The 12,330-nt window shown below is 43.2% G+C and overlaps 1 pseudogene; it reads right to left on the minus strand.

Moving 5' to 3' along the window:
• Nucleotides 1-5,291: 5,291 nt before the first annotated feature.
• LOC109315894 lies at nt 5,292-6,856 on the minus strand (annotated as a pseudogene).
• Between the last annotated feature and the right edge of the window lie 5,474 nt (nt 6,857-12,330).

Consider the following 12,330-nt stretch of genomic DNA (forward strand, 5'->3'; position numbering starts at 1 on the left):
CTTCACTAATCGCCTGAGTTCACTGAAATCAGCTTTCCTAAAGTCCAGCACGTTCACCCTACTGGTTACCTTACCCACTCGACGCCTTATGTTGAATTGTACTTTTAGTAGAGTTTATAACATTGATTAAAATTGTTTAGTATTTTATCTAGTGGATGCAGTGCAGATATTCCTTAGCATCTGATTAGAAATTGGAACTACTAAAGACAAGATGCAAAAATAGACCAGCTAAACCTTGTAGGCAAGTGAGTGTTTGAAGGAAATGCAGCAGAAGTCAGGAGAAAATAGAAGCAAAAGTTTGAACAAATTCCCTGTACTGTGAGTGGTGCAGACAACAAAGATGAATGGCTGCAAACCAGCTTTATTTCTTTTTGTGGCTGGAGGGGAACCAATAGAGCGATTTAATGCTCATCAGTCTGAGGATGCAGCAGATAAAGGAAAAACAAAAATCTTAATAAATGTGTTTGAGGCATACTGTGCACCAAGGGAAAATGTGGCACAAGGCATACAGTTTTCATTCATTGTCACCAGTCCCTAAGTACAAGCACAACTGATTTGCCTGTTTACTAGAAGACTTCAGTGAGTCTTTAGATAACTGAGGGGGTTGATCAGAGATCCACATGTTCAAATGCAAATGTGGCAAATACTTCCAGGAGGGAAGAATTGATCTTGGTGATGTTGGATCACAGATCTCTCCCTTTGTCTCTCTCATCTATCTGCCTCCATAATGAGGTGATTTGCTCAAAATGACTGATGTCTTGCTGTACATCACAACACCATTAGAGACAATTAATTAGTTGAATCTCCCAGGTGTTGGTGTTAATATTGCATTTTTTCAGATTGGCCTCCAGGCTGTTTTTGAATCTTTTTTTTTTTGCCCACCTTTAAAGCAGAGTTTTCCAACCACCAGGCCACAGCCCAGAAGTGCTGGGTCATGGCACAAGCCCCCCCACTTGGACCCCCACCTGTCTGCCTGGGCAAGCGGCATCTGCCACCAGCAGTCACATGTAGGGTTAAAGCTAGGCGGTGAGACAGCCCTGGGAGGGAAGCAGCCAGCTCCATGCAACCTGTCCTGCTCCTGTGCCGATTTGCAGGTTGGGAACCACTGTTCTAGAGGGATGACCATTGGTGAGTTGGGAGTATAGGTTCTGTTATGGAGCTGGTTGTCAGGCATGTCTGACATGTCCTGTCCAATGAAGCTGGTGCTTGTAAACAAAGCTTTAAACAAGGCTTCTATTCTGGTGGCATTTGCTTGAGCCAGAACACTGGCATTCATTCTTCTCTTTCCCATTGATACTGAGGATTTTCTGAAGACACTACTGATGGTAACATTCCGAAGTTTTCCAGTGTTTCTGATATGTCATTCAAGTTTCACACCCATACAACAGGAAGGTATGACAACAGCCTGGTATCTAAAAGTAGCACTGGCAAATTTTATCTGACACTGAATATTATTGTCTATGTTTACTTTTTAGGAAAGGTGGCTACCCAGGTAGGGAAAATGCTCAAATCTTTTCTGAGGATTGCCTTCTAATTGTAATGTGTGGAGGAGCAGCTGGTTGGTTGGAGTGGGTTGGCAAAGTATTGTTTTTTATGAAGTTGATGATGAGTTCAAGAATCTGATATGCTTCATAGAATCAATCAAAAGTGACCTGGAGCTCTTCAATTGAGTGGACACATGATACAATATTAAAGAATAGTAATGGAGGTGTTGGTTATCTTGAATATGGAACATAACCAGTTGATGTTAAAGGGATATCCAGCCATACAATAGTGGATGCTGAATTCAGATGAAAGTCTAGTATCATTGAGATGTGGAATAGCTGCAATACAGATAGAAAAGAATGCTGGCTACATATCCTTGCTTGACTGCAGTTCTAATAGTGAAGGGGTCTATTTTTGAGCCATTGCTTAGGACGGTTTCTGTCATGTCATTGTGAAAGAATGGTAACAAATTTTGGTGGGCATCCAAATCTCATCAGAATCTTCCATAGGATAACATAACATCTCCCATGTTAATTGAATCAAAGGTCTCAGTCAGGTCAATGAAGGCCCTCTAAAAATCCTGGTGTTATTTGAGGCAATTCTCCTTGTAGCTGTCTAGAAAAAAAAAAATCACATCTATTGTACCTCTGAGTGATCTGAAACCACTTTGGGATTCCAGTAGAATCTCCTCAGTGAGGAAAGTGAGTCTATTGATGAGGATGCAGATGAGGATCTTCCAGCTATAGATAGGAGTGCAATACCATGGTTATTGTTGCAATCTGTTCTATCTCTGATGGAGATAGCAATCTATCTCTGTATCTATCTTTCATAGATTTCATAGACATTAGGGCTAGAAGGGACCTTGGAAGATCACTGAGCCCAGCCCCCTGCCCTAGGGGCAGACAGGCAGCTAGGGTCAAAGGATCCCAGCAAGGTAAGTGTCCAAACATTTCTTAAAAGAGTTCAGAGTAGGTGCTTGCACCACCTCTGGAGGGAGTCTATTCCAAGCCTTGAGGACTCGGACAGTAAAGAAGTTTTTCCTTATGTCCAGCCTAAAATGGTCTTGGAGAAGTTTGTGACCATCGGACCTTGTCATCCCTTGGGACACTCTGGTGAACAGGCATTCCCCCAGATCCCGATGCATAACCCTGATGTACTTGTAGACTGCCCCCAGGTCACCCCTGAGCCTGTGCTTTTCCAGGCTGAATAGTCCCATGGCTCTCAGCCTCTTGTCATAAGGCGCATTCTCTTGCCCTCTGATCATGCATGTGGCTCTCCTCTGGATTCTCTCAAGCTTTTTCTACATCCTTCTTGAATTGTGGAGCCCAGAATTGGATGCAGTACCCCAGCTGCGGCCTCACCAAGGCCAAGAACAGCGGGAGGATGACATCCTGAGATTTACTTGAGAAGCATCTACAGATGCAAGCCAGAGCTTGGTTTGCTTTACCCACTGTGACATTGCATTAGTGGCTCATGTTCATCTTCTGGTCAGTCATGACCTCCAAGTCTCTTTCAGGCACAGTGATAGTGAGCAAAGCATTACTGAGCCTATAAGTGTGCTGTGGGTTTTTTCTCCCAAGGTGGAGCACCTTGCATTTGTTGGTATTGAACTTCATCAGGTTTGTATCCGCCCACTTTTTAAGCCTATGCAAGTCAGTCTGGATCACCTGCCTATCCTCAGGTATGGACGCTCTACCCCAAAATTTTGTGTTATTGACAAACTTGGCAGTCTACTTCTGACACCAGTATCCACATCGTTGATAAAGACGTTGAAGAGAACAGGTCCAAGGATGGAGACTTGGGGGACACCACTGGTCACGGAGTGCCATGATGATTCACTTCTGTCGACTACCACTCTCTGGGTCCAACCTTGGAGCCAAGTCCCCAGCCATCGGACTGTGATGTAGCCAAGGCCACAGTTGGCCAATTTTTCCATGAGGAGATCATGGGACACCAAATCAAAGGCTTTTTTAAAGTCCAGATATATGATATCTATCTATCTATCTAGCTATTTATTACTGTAAGTTACACAAAATGGGAAAATAGAAAACAACATATCACAGGGTTAAAACTGACGACACAAACTTGTTAATTTGGGGAACTAGGTGGATTCTTTACTGAAGATTGCACTGTATGTGGGATTGCATAATGCTTATTGTGTGCAAGATTATTGAAAATCATTTAATATTTGAACTTGCTTGGATCATTGAGCATTAAGCAGAGGAAAATATGATAAAAGGAGGACTGCGGGAGCCAGAAAACTGTATACATTGACAAGTAAACTCATATCTAATAAACAGTCAGAAGTATAGTCAAGGACCAAAAAGCATTCTCCTACCAACAAAGACTTGAAGGCAGAAAGAAAGAAAAAGGAAAAAAAGAATTAAAGAGAAAACAGAGATCAAGAATGTTTTAAATGTAGGCAAAGCCATGTCGTGACTGCATAAGGGGAAGGCTCCAACCATTTTGTCAAAATATGCCATTTGAGAAAGGAAAAGCCCCAGGGTAAGCAGATTTTAGCTTTTAAAGAGACTGATAAGCAATTCACAAAATGTGTTGCTAAGTATCAGTGGTGATGGGTAGGGAGTGCATGGGCGTGCACGTGCACTCCCTGAGAGCACCGGTATATCACTTGACAGGCAGTGCTCCCTGCTTAAGCAATGGGCAGGGGGAGCAGGCAGGAGTACTGGTGCCCTCCCTGCGAGTGCTGGCTGGGGAGTGAGGGTGCCAGGTGAAGTGCTGTTGGCACTTTTGGGAGTGTGGCGGCTGCCTCCAGGAGCGCCGCTTGCATTTCCCGGTCGACACGATTGGCCACAGGGGGACACTTTTTTCCCCCCAGTCGCTCACTGGTCGCTGGGCGGCCATGTGCCCTCCCTGACTCAGTTAGCACCAGTTGCCCATGCTAAGTATGTTGAATACAGAGCTAAGAATGAGTGGATCTCCTTACTGATTGCAAAATAGTGAGATTTATTATCGATACATGCATATAAGGCAATATAATGGGAAATATTGCAATAAGGAGGGAACATTTCCAGTTACCTACACTGGCAGAGGCAAATAGCATAGTCAGGTAAAAAAAGGGTCCAGATAAAATCATATGTGATAGATCTATTAATAGCTGTTGAATGGATGAGTTGGACATATTTCCTCTGGCATCTCTAAAGCAATAATTGTGGATGCCAGGGAGGGTAATGGATTAGGGGGCAGATCACTTAAATCTATGCAGTTCAATGCTCTTCCTCTAGTATCTACTTTTGCCACTGTCAGAGACAGGATACTGAGCTAGATGAACTATTTGTCTAACCCAATACGATACTTCTTATGTTCTTCTATAAGGGAAAGATTTACCAAACCTCCTTTGGGTATCTGTTTAATTCCTGAAGTGTATCAAAAGAGTGATACAACAGACATATGAAGGTCTGGAAAGCACTGAATATTATATAAATGATATACAGGCAGTCCTCACACCTAGAGTGGGTTATGTTCCTGGAAAAGGTGCTGTAAGTCAAAATGATGCAAGCAGAATCTGATTTTCCCACAGAAACAATGTTATACTAGGGGGTTATGTTCCTGACCAAGGGCCTGATGCTCAACTTTTTATAGAAATGATCATAAACACCATATTTAAATCAACTATTTAATCAGAAGTGAAGGAACACCTTCACCAGGTCATGGAATGAGCTTCTTTGGGGAGATTTTTGGGGAGACTTGGGCCGCTTGATGGCCTTTTGAGAAACTGATCCAGGGATGTTTGTTTTACTGTCCTCTTTTTCTCATTCTCAATTTTCCTGTAGCACGCATAGACATTAGAAATCAAGTTGCTGGTCCTTGTGCTGTGGTTGAGGTTGGGATCCATTTTTTTCAAAAATTGCCATTGCAGCTTCTAAATGCTTGAAGGCCTCACTCATCTGCTTTGTTGTCGCTGGACCTTGAGCAGGAGTCTCTTGAATTTGGGCCTGGTTTTCTGCCTTCCTTTGCTCCTCAAGATGGACAAGCGCTTCATTGGTCAGTTCCTGGGAATGAGAGGCCAGCAGCTCCTCAGCATCTTCTGTTTCAGCTTCTAGCTGTAGCTGGCCAGCCGTCTTCACAACATCAGCAGTGACTTCATTTACTTGGCCTTCAAATCCTTGGAAATCATAGACAAATTCTGGACACAGTTTTTTCCAGACACCATTGAGGTTGGATTCCTTAACTTCCTTCCAAGATTCTCCAGTATTCTTTACTGCATCCAGGATGTTAAAGCCCTTCCAGAATTCCTTGAGGACTGGTCCACCTTCCTGGTCTGTGATACTGATGGCCTGGGCAAACGTTCTTCTGAGATAGTAAGTCTTAACAGATGAAATGACCCCCTGGTCCACAGGCTGGAGCAGCGATGTTGTGTTGGGGGGCAAGAAAACAACTTTGATGTTAGGGTCTAAATCTGCAAGGTGTGCAGGATGTCCAGGGGCATTATCTAAAATTAACAATGCCTTATGTGCAAGGTTGTTCCTCTCACAATAATTCTGAACAGCCAGCACAAAACAGTCAGTGAACCATTCCTCAAAAAGGGCCCTAGTCACCCAAGCTTTATGATTTGATTTCCAGATGACTGGAAGGCTGCCTTTAACATAACCCTTAAGTGCTCCGGGATTTTCAGAGTGATAAACAAGCAAGGGTTTGAATTGAAATCACCCACAGCATTTGAACCAAACAAAAGGGTAAGACTATCTTTAGATGCTTTAAAACCAGGCATAGTTTTTTTCTTGTTGGGCGATGTACATCCTGTTCTTCCAGAACAGCCCAGTCTTGTTGACATTGAAGACTTGCCTGGCACAGTCACCTTCCTCATCAATGATTTTAGCCAATTTTTTAGGAAAATATTGAGCTGCAGACTCATCAGCACTAGCAGCTTCACCTTGATGTTATGCAAGGCATACCTGCCTTTAAAACGCATGAACCAACCCTTACTTGCACTGAGTTTTTTATCCTTGGATCCCTTACCACGTTGTTGCTTCACAGTGTCAAAAGACTCAAAGCCTTGGCTTGAATGTTGGCTAAACTCAAAGGCACACAGCACTGAGTTTGATCCTGAATCCACGAAATCAAAAGTCTTTCCATCTCAGCCACAAGTTCTGCACATTGCCTTATGATAGTGAATTGCAATGAGGCTGCACTTTTAATTTCACCACTTACCACTTTTTTCCTTTTCTCTATCAATAGTTTGCACAGTAGTACAAGCTAGGTCCAATCACCTACCGATTTCAGTCGGTGACAAGCCACTCTCGCTAAGCTTGATCACATTGGCTTTCACTTCTAATGTGATGGCTTTTCTCCATTTCTTATCAGAACCCTCACCATCACTAGAGCACTGCCTTTTCCTTTTATCAGCCATTTTTAAGTCGTGAATATAAGAAACATCAGGAAGCAGAAACCCCTGCACTAAGAAACATCAGGAAGCCACTAAGCAGAAACCCCTGCACTAAGAAACATCAGGAAACACAGACAGTCATACAAAATACAGGCAGTCCTTACATTTACAGCAGGAAGCAGACTGAATATAGTACTGAATATAACAAAGCTTAACACTAAGCACTAAGAATCCAAGAATCCAAAGAATACAAGAAACTTATGTGCTGGAGTACATCAGAAAGCAAGAGCACTGACTGGATGACATACAGTGCCGGATCCTTGCATGCAGTAAGTGCAAGGATCCAGCACCATAAATAATAACATAGGTGTAAATGGCAGAGCGCTGCAAGCGCTGATCACCGCAAGTTGAAGTGCCGTAAGTCGAGGACTGCCTGTACTAGTGTCAGGAAATACCAGATAAAACTATGATGAAGCACTTAGGAGAGTTATAGACAAGTGTCATGAAAGGAACAATCTATGACTGGACAACAGCAATTGCTAAGTGACTAAGGCCTTGGACACACATTACTTTTGTAGCAATACAATTATAGTCCTACAAAAAGTGACCATCCACATAGCTAGAAATAGGTGTCACCTAATGGAGTGTTTCAGTTGTGCCACAATGTATCCTGGCACAGCTGATTCACTTCGCTGGGCAAAACACACATTATTTGGTTTGGAAAGCCACTTGATGATTTTTTGTGAGCTGTTGTGGGCTGGGGGAGGGGTGCTGACCCAGCCTAGCACAGGGCAAGGGGGAAGGGGGGATTTACCCATCTGGGCATGGGAGGAGAGGTAATTGATCCTATCTGGCCACAGGCCTGTCTGCCCTACACCCACTGCTGGGGGCACCAGATGGACCCCTGCAAACAGGGAGCGATTGGCTGGGTAGATAGGATTGGGCCACGGGTGGGTGGGGAACAGGGTTTGGGAGCAAGATGGGCAGGAGGGGCCAGGATTGTGGAGCAGTGACAGTATGGAGCCAGGGCCCAGGGCAGAATCGTAATCTGCTCTTCACACATTCCTGCAACAGGTGCCAGTTCCATGGGCAGGGTCTTGCAAGGAGTGGATTGTGGCTCTGCCTCAGACCCTGGCCCTGTGCTGTCACTGCCCCACGATCTCAGCTCTGGCCCTTGACCCGCCATGCACCCTGGGCTGCCTCCCACATTTGGGCTGGTTAGGGCCAAGGGACCTGCTGAAACTGGATAGAAAACCTTGGTGGGCTGAATTGTGCAGATGTGCCCGCTGAAACTGTGAGCCCTTTGTAGCAGGAACTATCTTCTCTGCCTTGGTGGAGTGTTCGGCTGCTAAATATGATGGTAATACAAATAATAAGTATCAAGAATGATAGATAGGGAGAGCTGCCTCCTTAAGCAGCCAGTGGCCACTACTACATCTAACTTGTTCCATGAATGAGGTCTAGTTGGAAGGTGTTTTGTTGTTGAGCCTCATCTAGTAAAGTAATTAGCTAAGACTTGTGGGTTTGGCCACCTCTTACATACACAGTTAGGTTTCACTGATTTTATCTGATGTGAAGTTATGGCAATTGTATTTTCCGAAATCTCTTTTTTTTTTACTCCATTTTATGGGCATCTTTTGCATGTTTGCAAGAGTGGAATCAGTGCCTGGAAAAGCAGCTAGGAATATTCCATTCCTAGTGTCTGGAATGAGAGAGCAAACATGAGGGCTTGAGCACAGAGTTTGTTTTAGAAGGGATCTCTTAGGCCTATTAAGCCCCTAACTTATTGCTACCCTTTTTGCCTAGGAGAGAGGATAAGTACATGCAATGGTATGCATAAAATGTACTTGCTGAATATGTGTTCTGATTTCAAATAACACATATAATTAGTTCATGATTATTTGGTCCTAGTGAGCCACTAATATTTACTTCTGACATTGATACATTCTTCATCTGTCAGAGTGAGGCTAATACAGAATTGTCCTTAGTTGAAATACTGGGTACTGAAAAATTGTCTGTAATTTGAGATAAATGCAGTCTGTTTTTTTCTGTGGAAGCCTCACAAGGGGCCTTTTTTCTCCCACAAAATGCAGATAATTCCCTTTATAGTCAATAGACTGAGTTGTATAGAACTGGGCCCCTGTGTGGTGAGGTAGATATGAGGGAAATGTGTGAACGTATGTACAGGATATATTTATGGGACAATGAAACCTGTTTCAGACCTGTAAAAGCTGAAAACCTGCTCAAGTCATAAAATGTCTATGGTCTGAGCATGCCTTATGGAGAATTACATATATTTAGTTTGTATAAGTTAAAAGCTTCCTAACATGGAAGTGGAAAGGAAATTTGGGATCTGTCTGTAGAAGCATCCTGCATATCACATAATGTAATTACATATTTTGTATGTGTATGTGTGTGTCTGAGAGAGAGATTACCATCTTATCTCTGAGAGAGAGATTACCATCTTATCAGCCCAGTGATTTACTTGGTTGGTACAAACTGTCCAGCACAGAGGGAGTTAAATTCAGCAGGTGGCGTGCGTTACCATTGCTAGTGGTTGTAGCAGAAGAAAGATTCTCTCTGACCTTCTGCACTCCCCTCTCTACACTGCTCAGCGTGCCAGAATTCCCAGTTACACCTCTGTGTTTTCTCTATAAGACAGAAATGTGTTTATGCCAAAACTTTTTCTTGGTCCTATGAGATTCTGTTTAGGTTTTACTGTATTTGTAGGTCATTCTCTTTCTGCTTCAGCCACCAAAAAAGCTAGCAAATCCCAAGTTGCAGGGTATCCTTTTTTTATCAAGGGGATTTCCTTCTCTTACACTGGAGCTCCCTTATTAAATAAAGCTGCTCTGATAATCTTCTTTCTGTAATGCTGAATTTCAGAGAGCTACAAAAAAGTCTCTTATTAACAGCCATATTCCCTTTCCATACAGGAGAATCCTAGCTTTTGATAAAATAAATGAATACATTTTTAGATCTTTTCTGCAGAGGTGCAAGGGTGCAAGTCAAAACAGCAATTGGCACCTACAATAAAAAATCTACAGTGCGCCACAACCAGCAAGGCTTGTTTTGCAATGACTGCCTCACAGCAGTAATATAGGAACTGAAAACAGATGAGAGAAAGAAAAGAACACAAGCAAAAATACCAGATTAAAGGTTTTTCCCTTCATTTGATGTTTGGTATGAGTGGGATTCAGAGGCATGAGGGAGTGGGGGCAGAGAGGATGGAACATATTATAAAGGTCAACCTTCAGGGTTTCCTGGCAATTACCCTCTCAGGTAGGATGGGAAATAGAAAAAGAGTGAATCCCCACTGACTTCACAGATACAGGGGATCTACAAAGTGGGGAACCCCCAACTGCACAGCAGAAAGATGATTCCCCTGGAGGTGCTACCCCTCACTCTCTCTGAGCTGTCCAGCTTTTACATGGTGCTGCTAATAGACACAACTTTTCAGGGACTCTGTTTAGAACAAGGGTTGGAGCAGAGGCCAATGAGGACAAGTGTGGTTGGTTATGGCATTTCATTTGTACTTTCAGTATAAACGCTTCTCCCCCTCTTCCTATTTTTGTATTCCCTCACTTTACATCTCTGCAGCCCATATAACCCAGAGATGAGGGCTGGAGAAATCCTAGGTCCCAATGTGAGGACTTTTTACACATATTATCTAATGCAGCAGTTCTCAAACTTTTTGGACTTGTGCACCCCTCCATAATTTTTGTGAACTGAGTGGTGCCCAATTTGAAAAATGACTTTATATACTACAATGCTTAACTCCTTGCAGAGGGGCTAGGCAATAGGGTAGGAGATTGGCCAAGCAGACACAAGCCTGAGTCTGCATTTATCTGCCTATTTCCTCACACCTCAGCACATCCTTCAAAGGATCCGGTAGCGGACAAGGGTGCTGTAGCACCCTGGCTGAGAATCACTGATCTAATGACTATTTAATGCAAAATGCATGAACAATCAATGAAGCAGAGATCAGAACCAAGACCCCAGCATCTCCTAGGGGATTGCTCTCATTTTTAGGCCACAGAATCATATTCCCTTGTTTATTCCCTCCTCTGGTCTGATGAGTCTTACGTTCCTTTCTAAACAGTGAGTCAGCTTCAATAAGCCTAGTTTTAACCTTTGGCTTCATAATTCAGGCACTCACATAGGAGATGGGAGGTGCAGGTTCGAACCCTCTCAGGTAGTTTAGAAAATGCTATCCATAATTTTTAATGGTATCTAGGAACATACATTCATTTTCTTTGTGCATATCATATGCCTCCTGAAGTCAAAACCTAGCAACTGCTAAACAAGTAACCCATTGCCTTGCCTTCTTTACAGCAGGGAAATTTTCTAAAATTTCCACATGGCTGTCAATACTGATTCATCGTAACTCGTGGTGGCAATGTTGTGAAGCTTTCAGTAAATGAAAAGACTGTGGCTGAGGCACTTATAATGCTGTGTCATGAAACCTGGCTCAGAGCAGTTTTAAGCAAAACCAGTACTAAAAAGGTTGCTGTAGTCAGGAACCTGTACTCCAGCGCTCCAATGGGGCTAACAATGCATGAGCTGAACTGGTGTTAGCAAAAGAGAGAAAGCTTGAGAACATTTTCCTAATATAGATAAGTCTGGAGAGTTTAGGATTCATTCTGCCCCCAAAACTAAGTAATATAATTATCTAAATATCAGACAACAGACTTATCTTAATGTGTACCTGGCCAGGCAACCTGCATCTAAAACTGTATTTACTTAGCAAGGAAACACCACTACCTCAATAAATTGGTATGGTACTGTATTTGCTCACATACAGTTTGCTCATGTTTGCCAGGATATAATACACACAAGGCAAAATGAAGGAAAAAAAAGATCTTTCCTTGTAGATTTCATAGACATTAGGCCTGGAAGGCACCCAGGAAGTTCATTGAGTCCAGCCCCCCTCCCGAAGGGCAGGAAGTCAGCTGGGGTCATAGGATCCCAGCAAGATAAGCATCCTATTTACTCTTGAAAGTGTTCAATGTAGGCTCTTGAACCACCTCCGCTGGCAGACTGTTCCAGACCTTGGGGGCTTGGACAGTAAACAAATTCTTCCTTATGTCCAGCCTGAAACCGTCTTGTAGTAGTTTATGACCGTTCAACCTCGTCATCCCTTGGGGTGCTCTGGTAAACAAACGTTCCCCCAGATCCTGGTGGTCACCCCGATAAATTTATAGGTGGCCACCAGATCACCCCTGAGCCTGCACTTTTCCAGGCTAAAGAGCCCCATGTAGCAGGTAATTGAATTATAGCAGCTAGGGAGCCAAGCACCTCATTGTTCTGTTCCCTGTGGATTGCTGCAGGTTTTAATTTTAGTTTTACCTGTAAGTGGCAGAACCTGCCCTTACCATATTTTTTCATATAATGCACACTCCAGTTTCCAGCAGCTGTTTTTTTGGGGGAAGGTACATGTTGTAAGAAAATACAATATTTCTAGTGTCCCTCCTTTCAAGACAAGATGTAGACCTGAG

The sequence above is a fragment of the Crocodylus porosus genome, unplaced genomic scaffold (assembly GCF_001723895.1).
Source record: "Crocodylus porosus isolate Cpor-Errol unplaced genomic scaffold, CroPor_comp1, whole genome shotgun sequence".
Taxonomy (NCBI): domain Eukaryota; kingdom Metazoa; phylum Chordata; order Crocodylia; family Crocodylidae; genus Crocodylus; species Crocodylus porosus.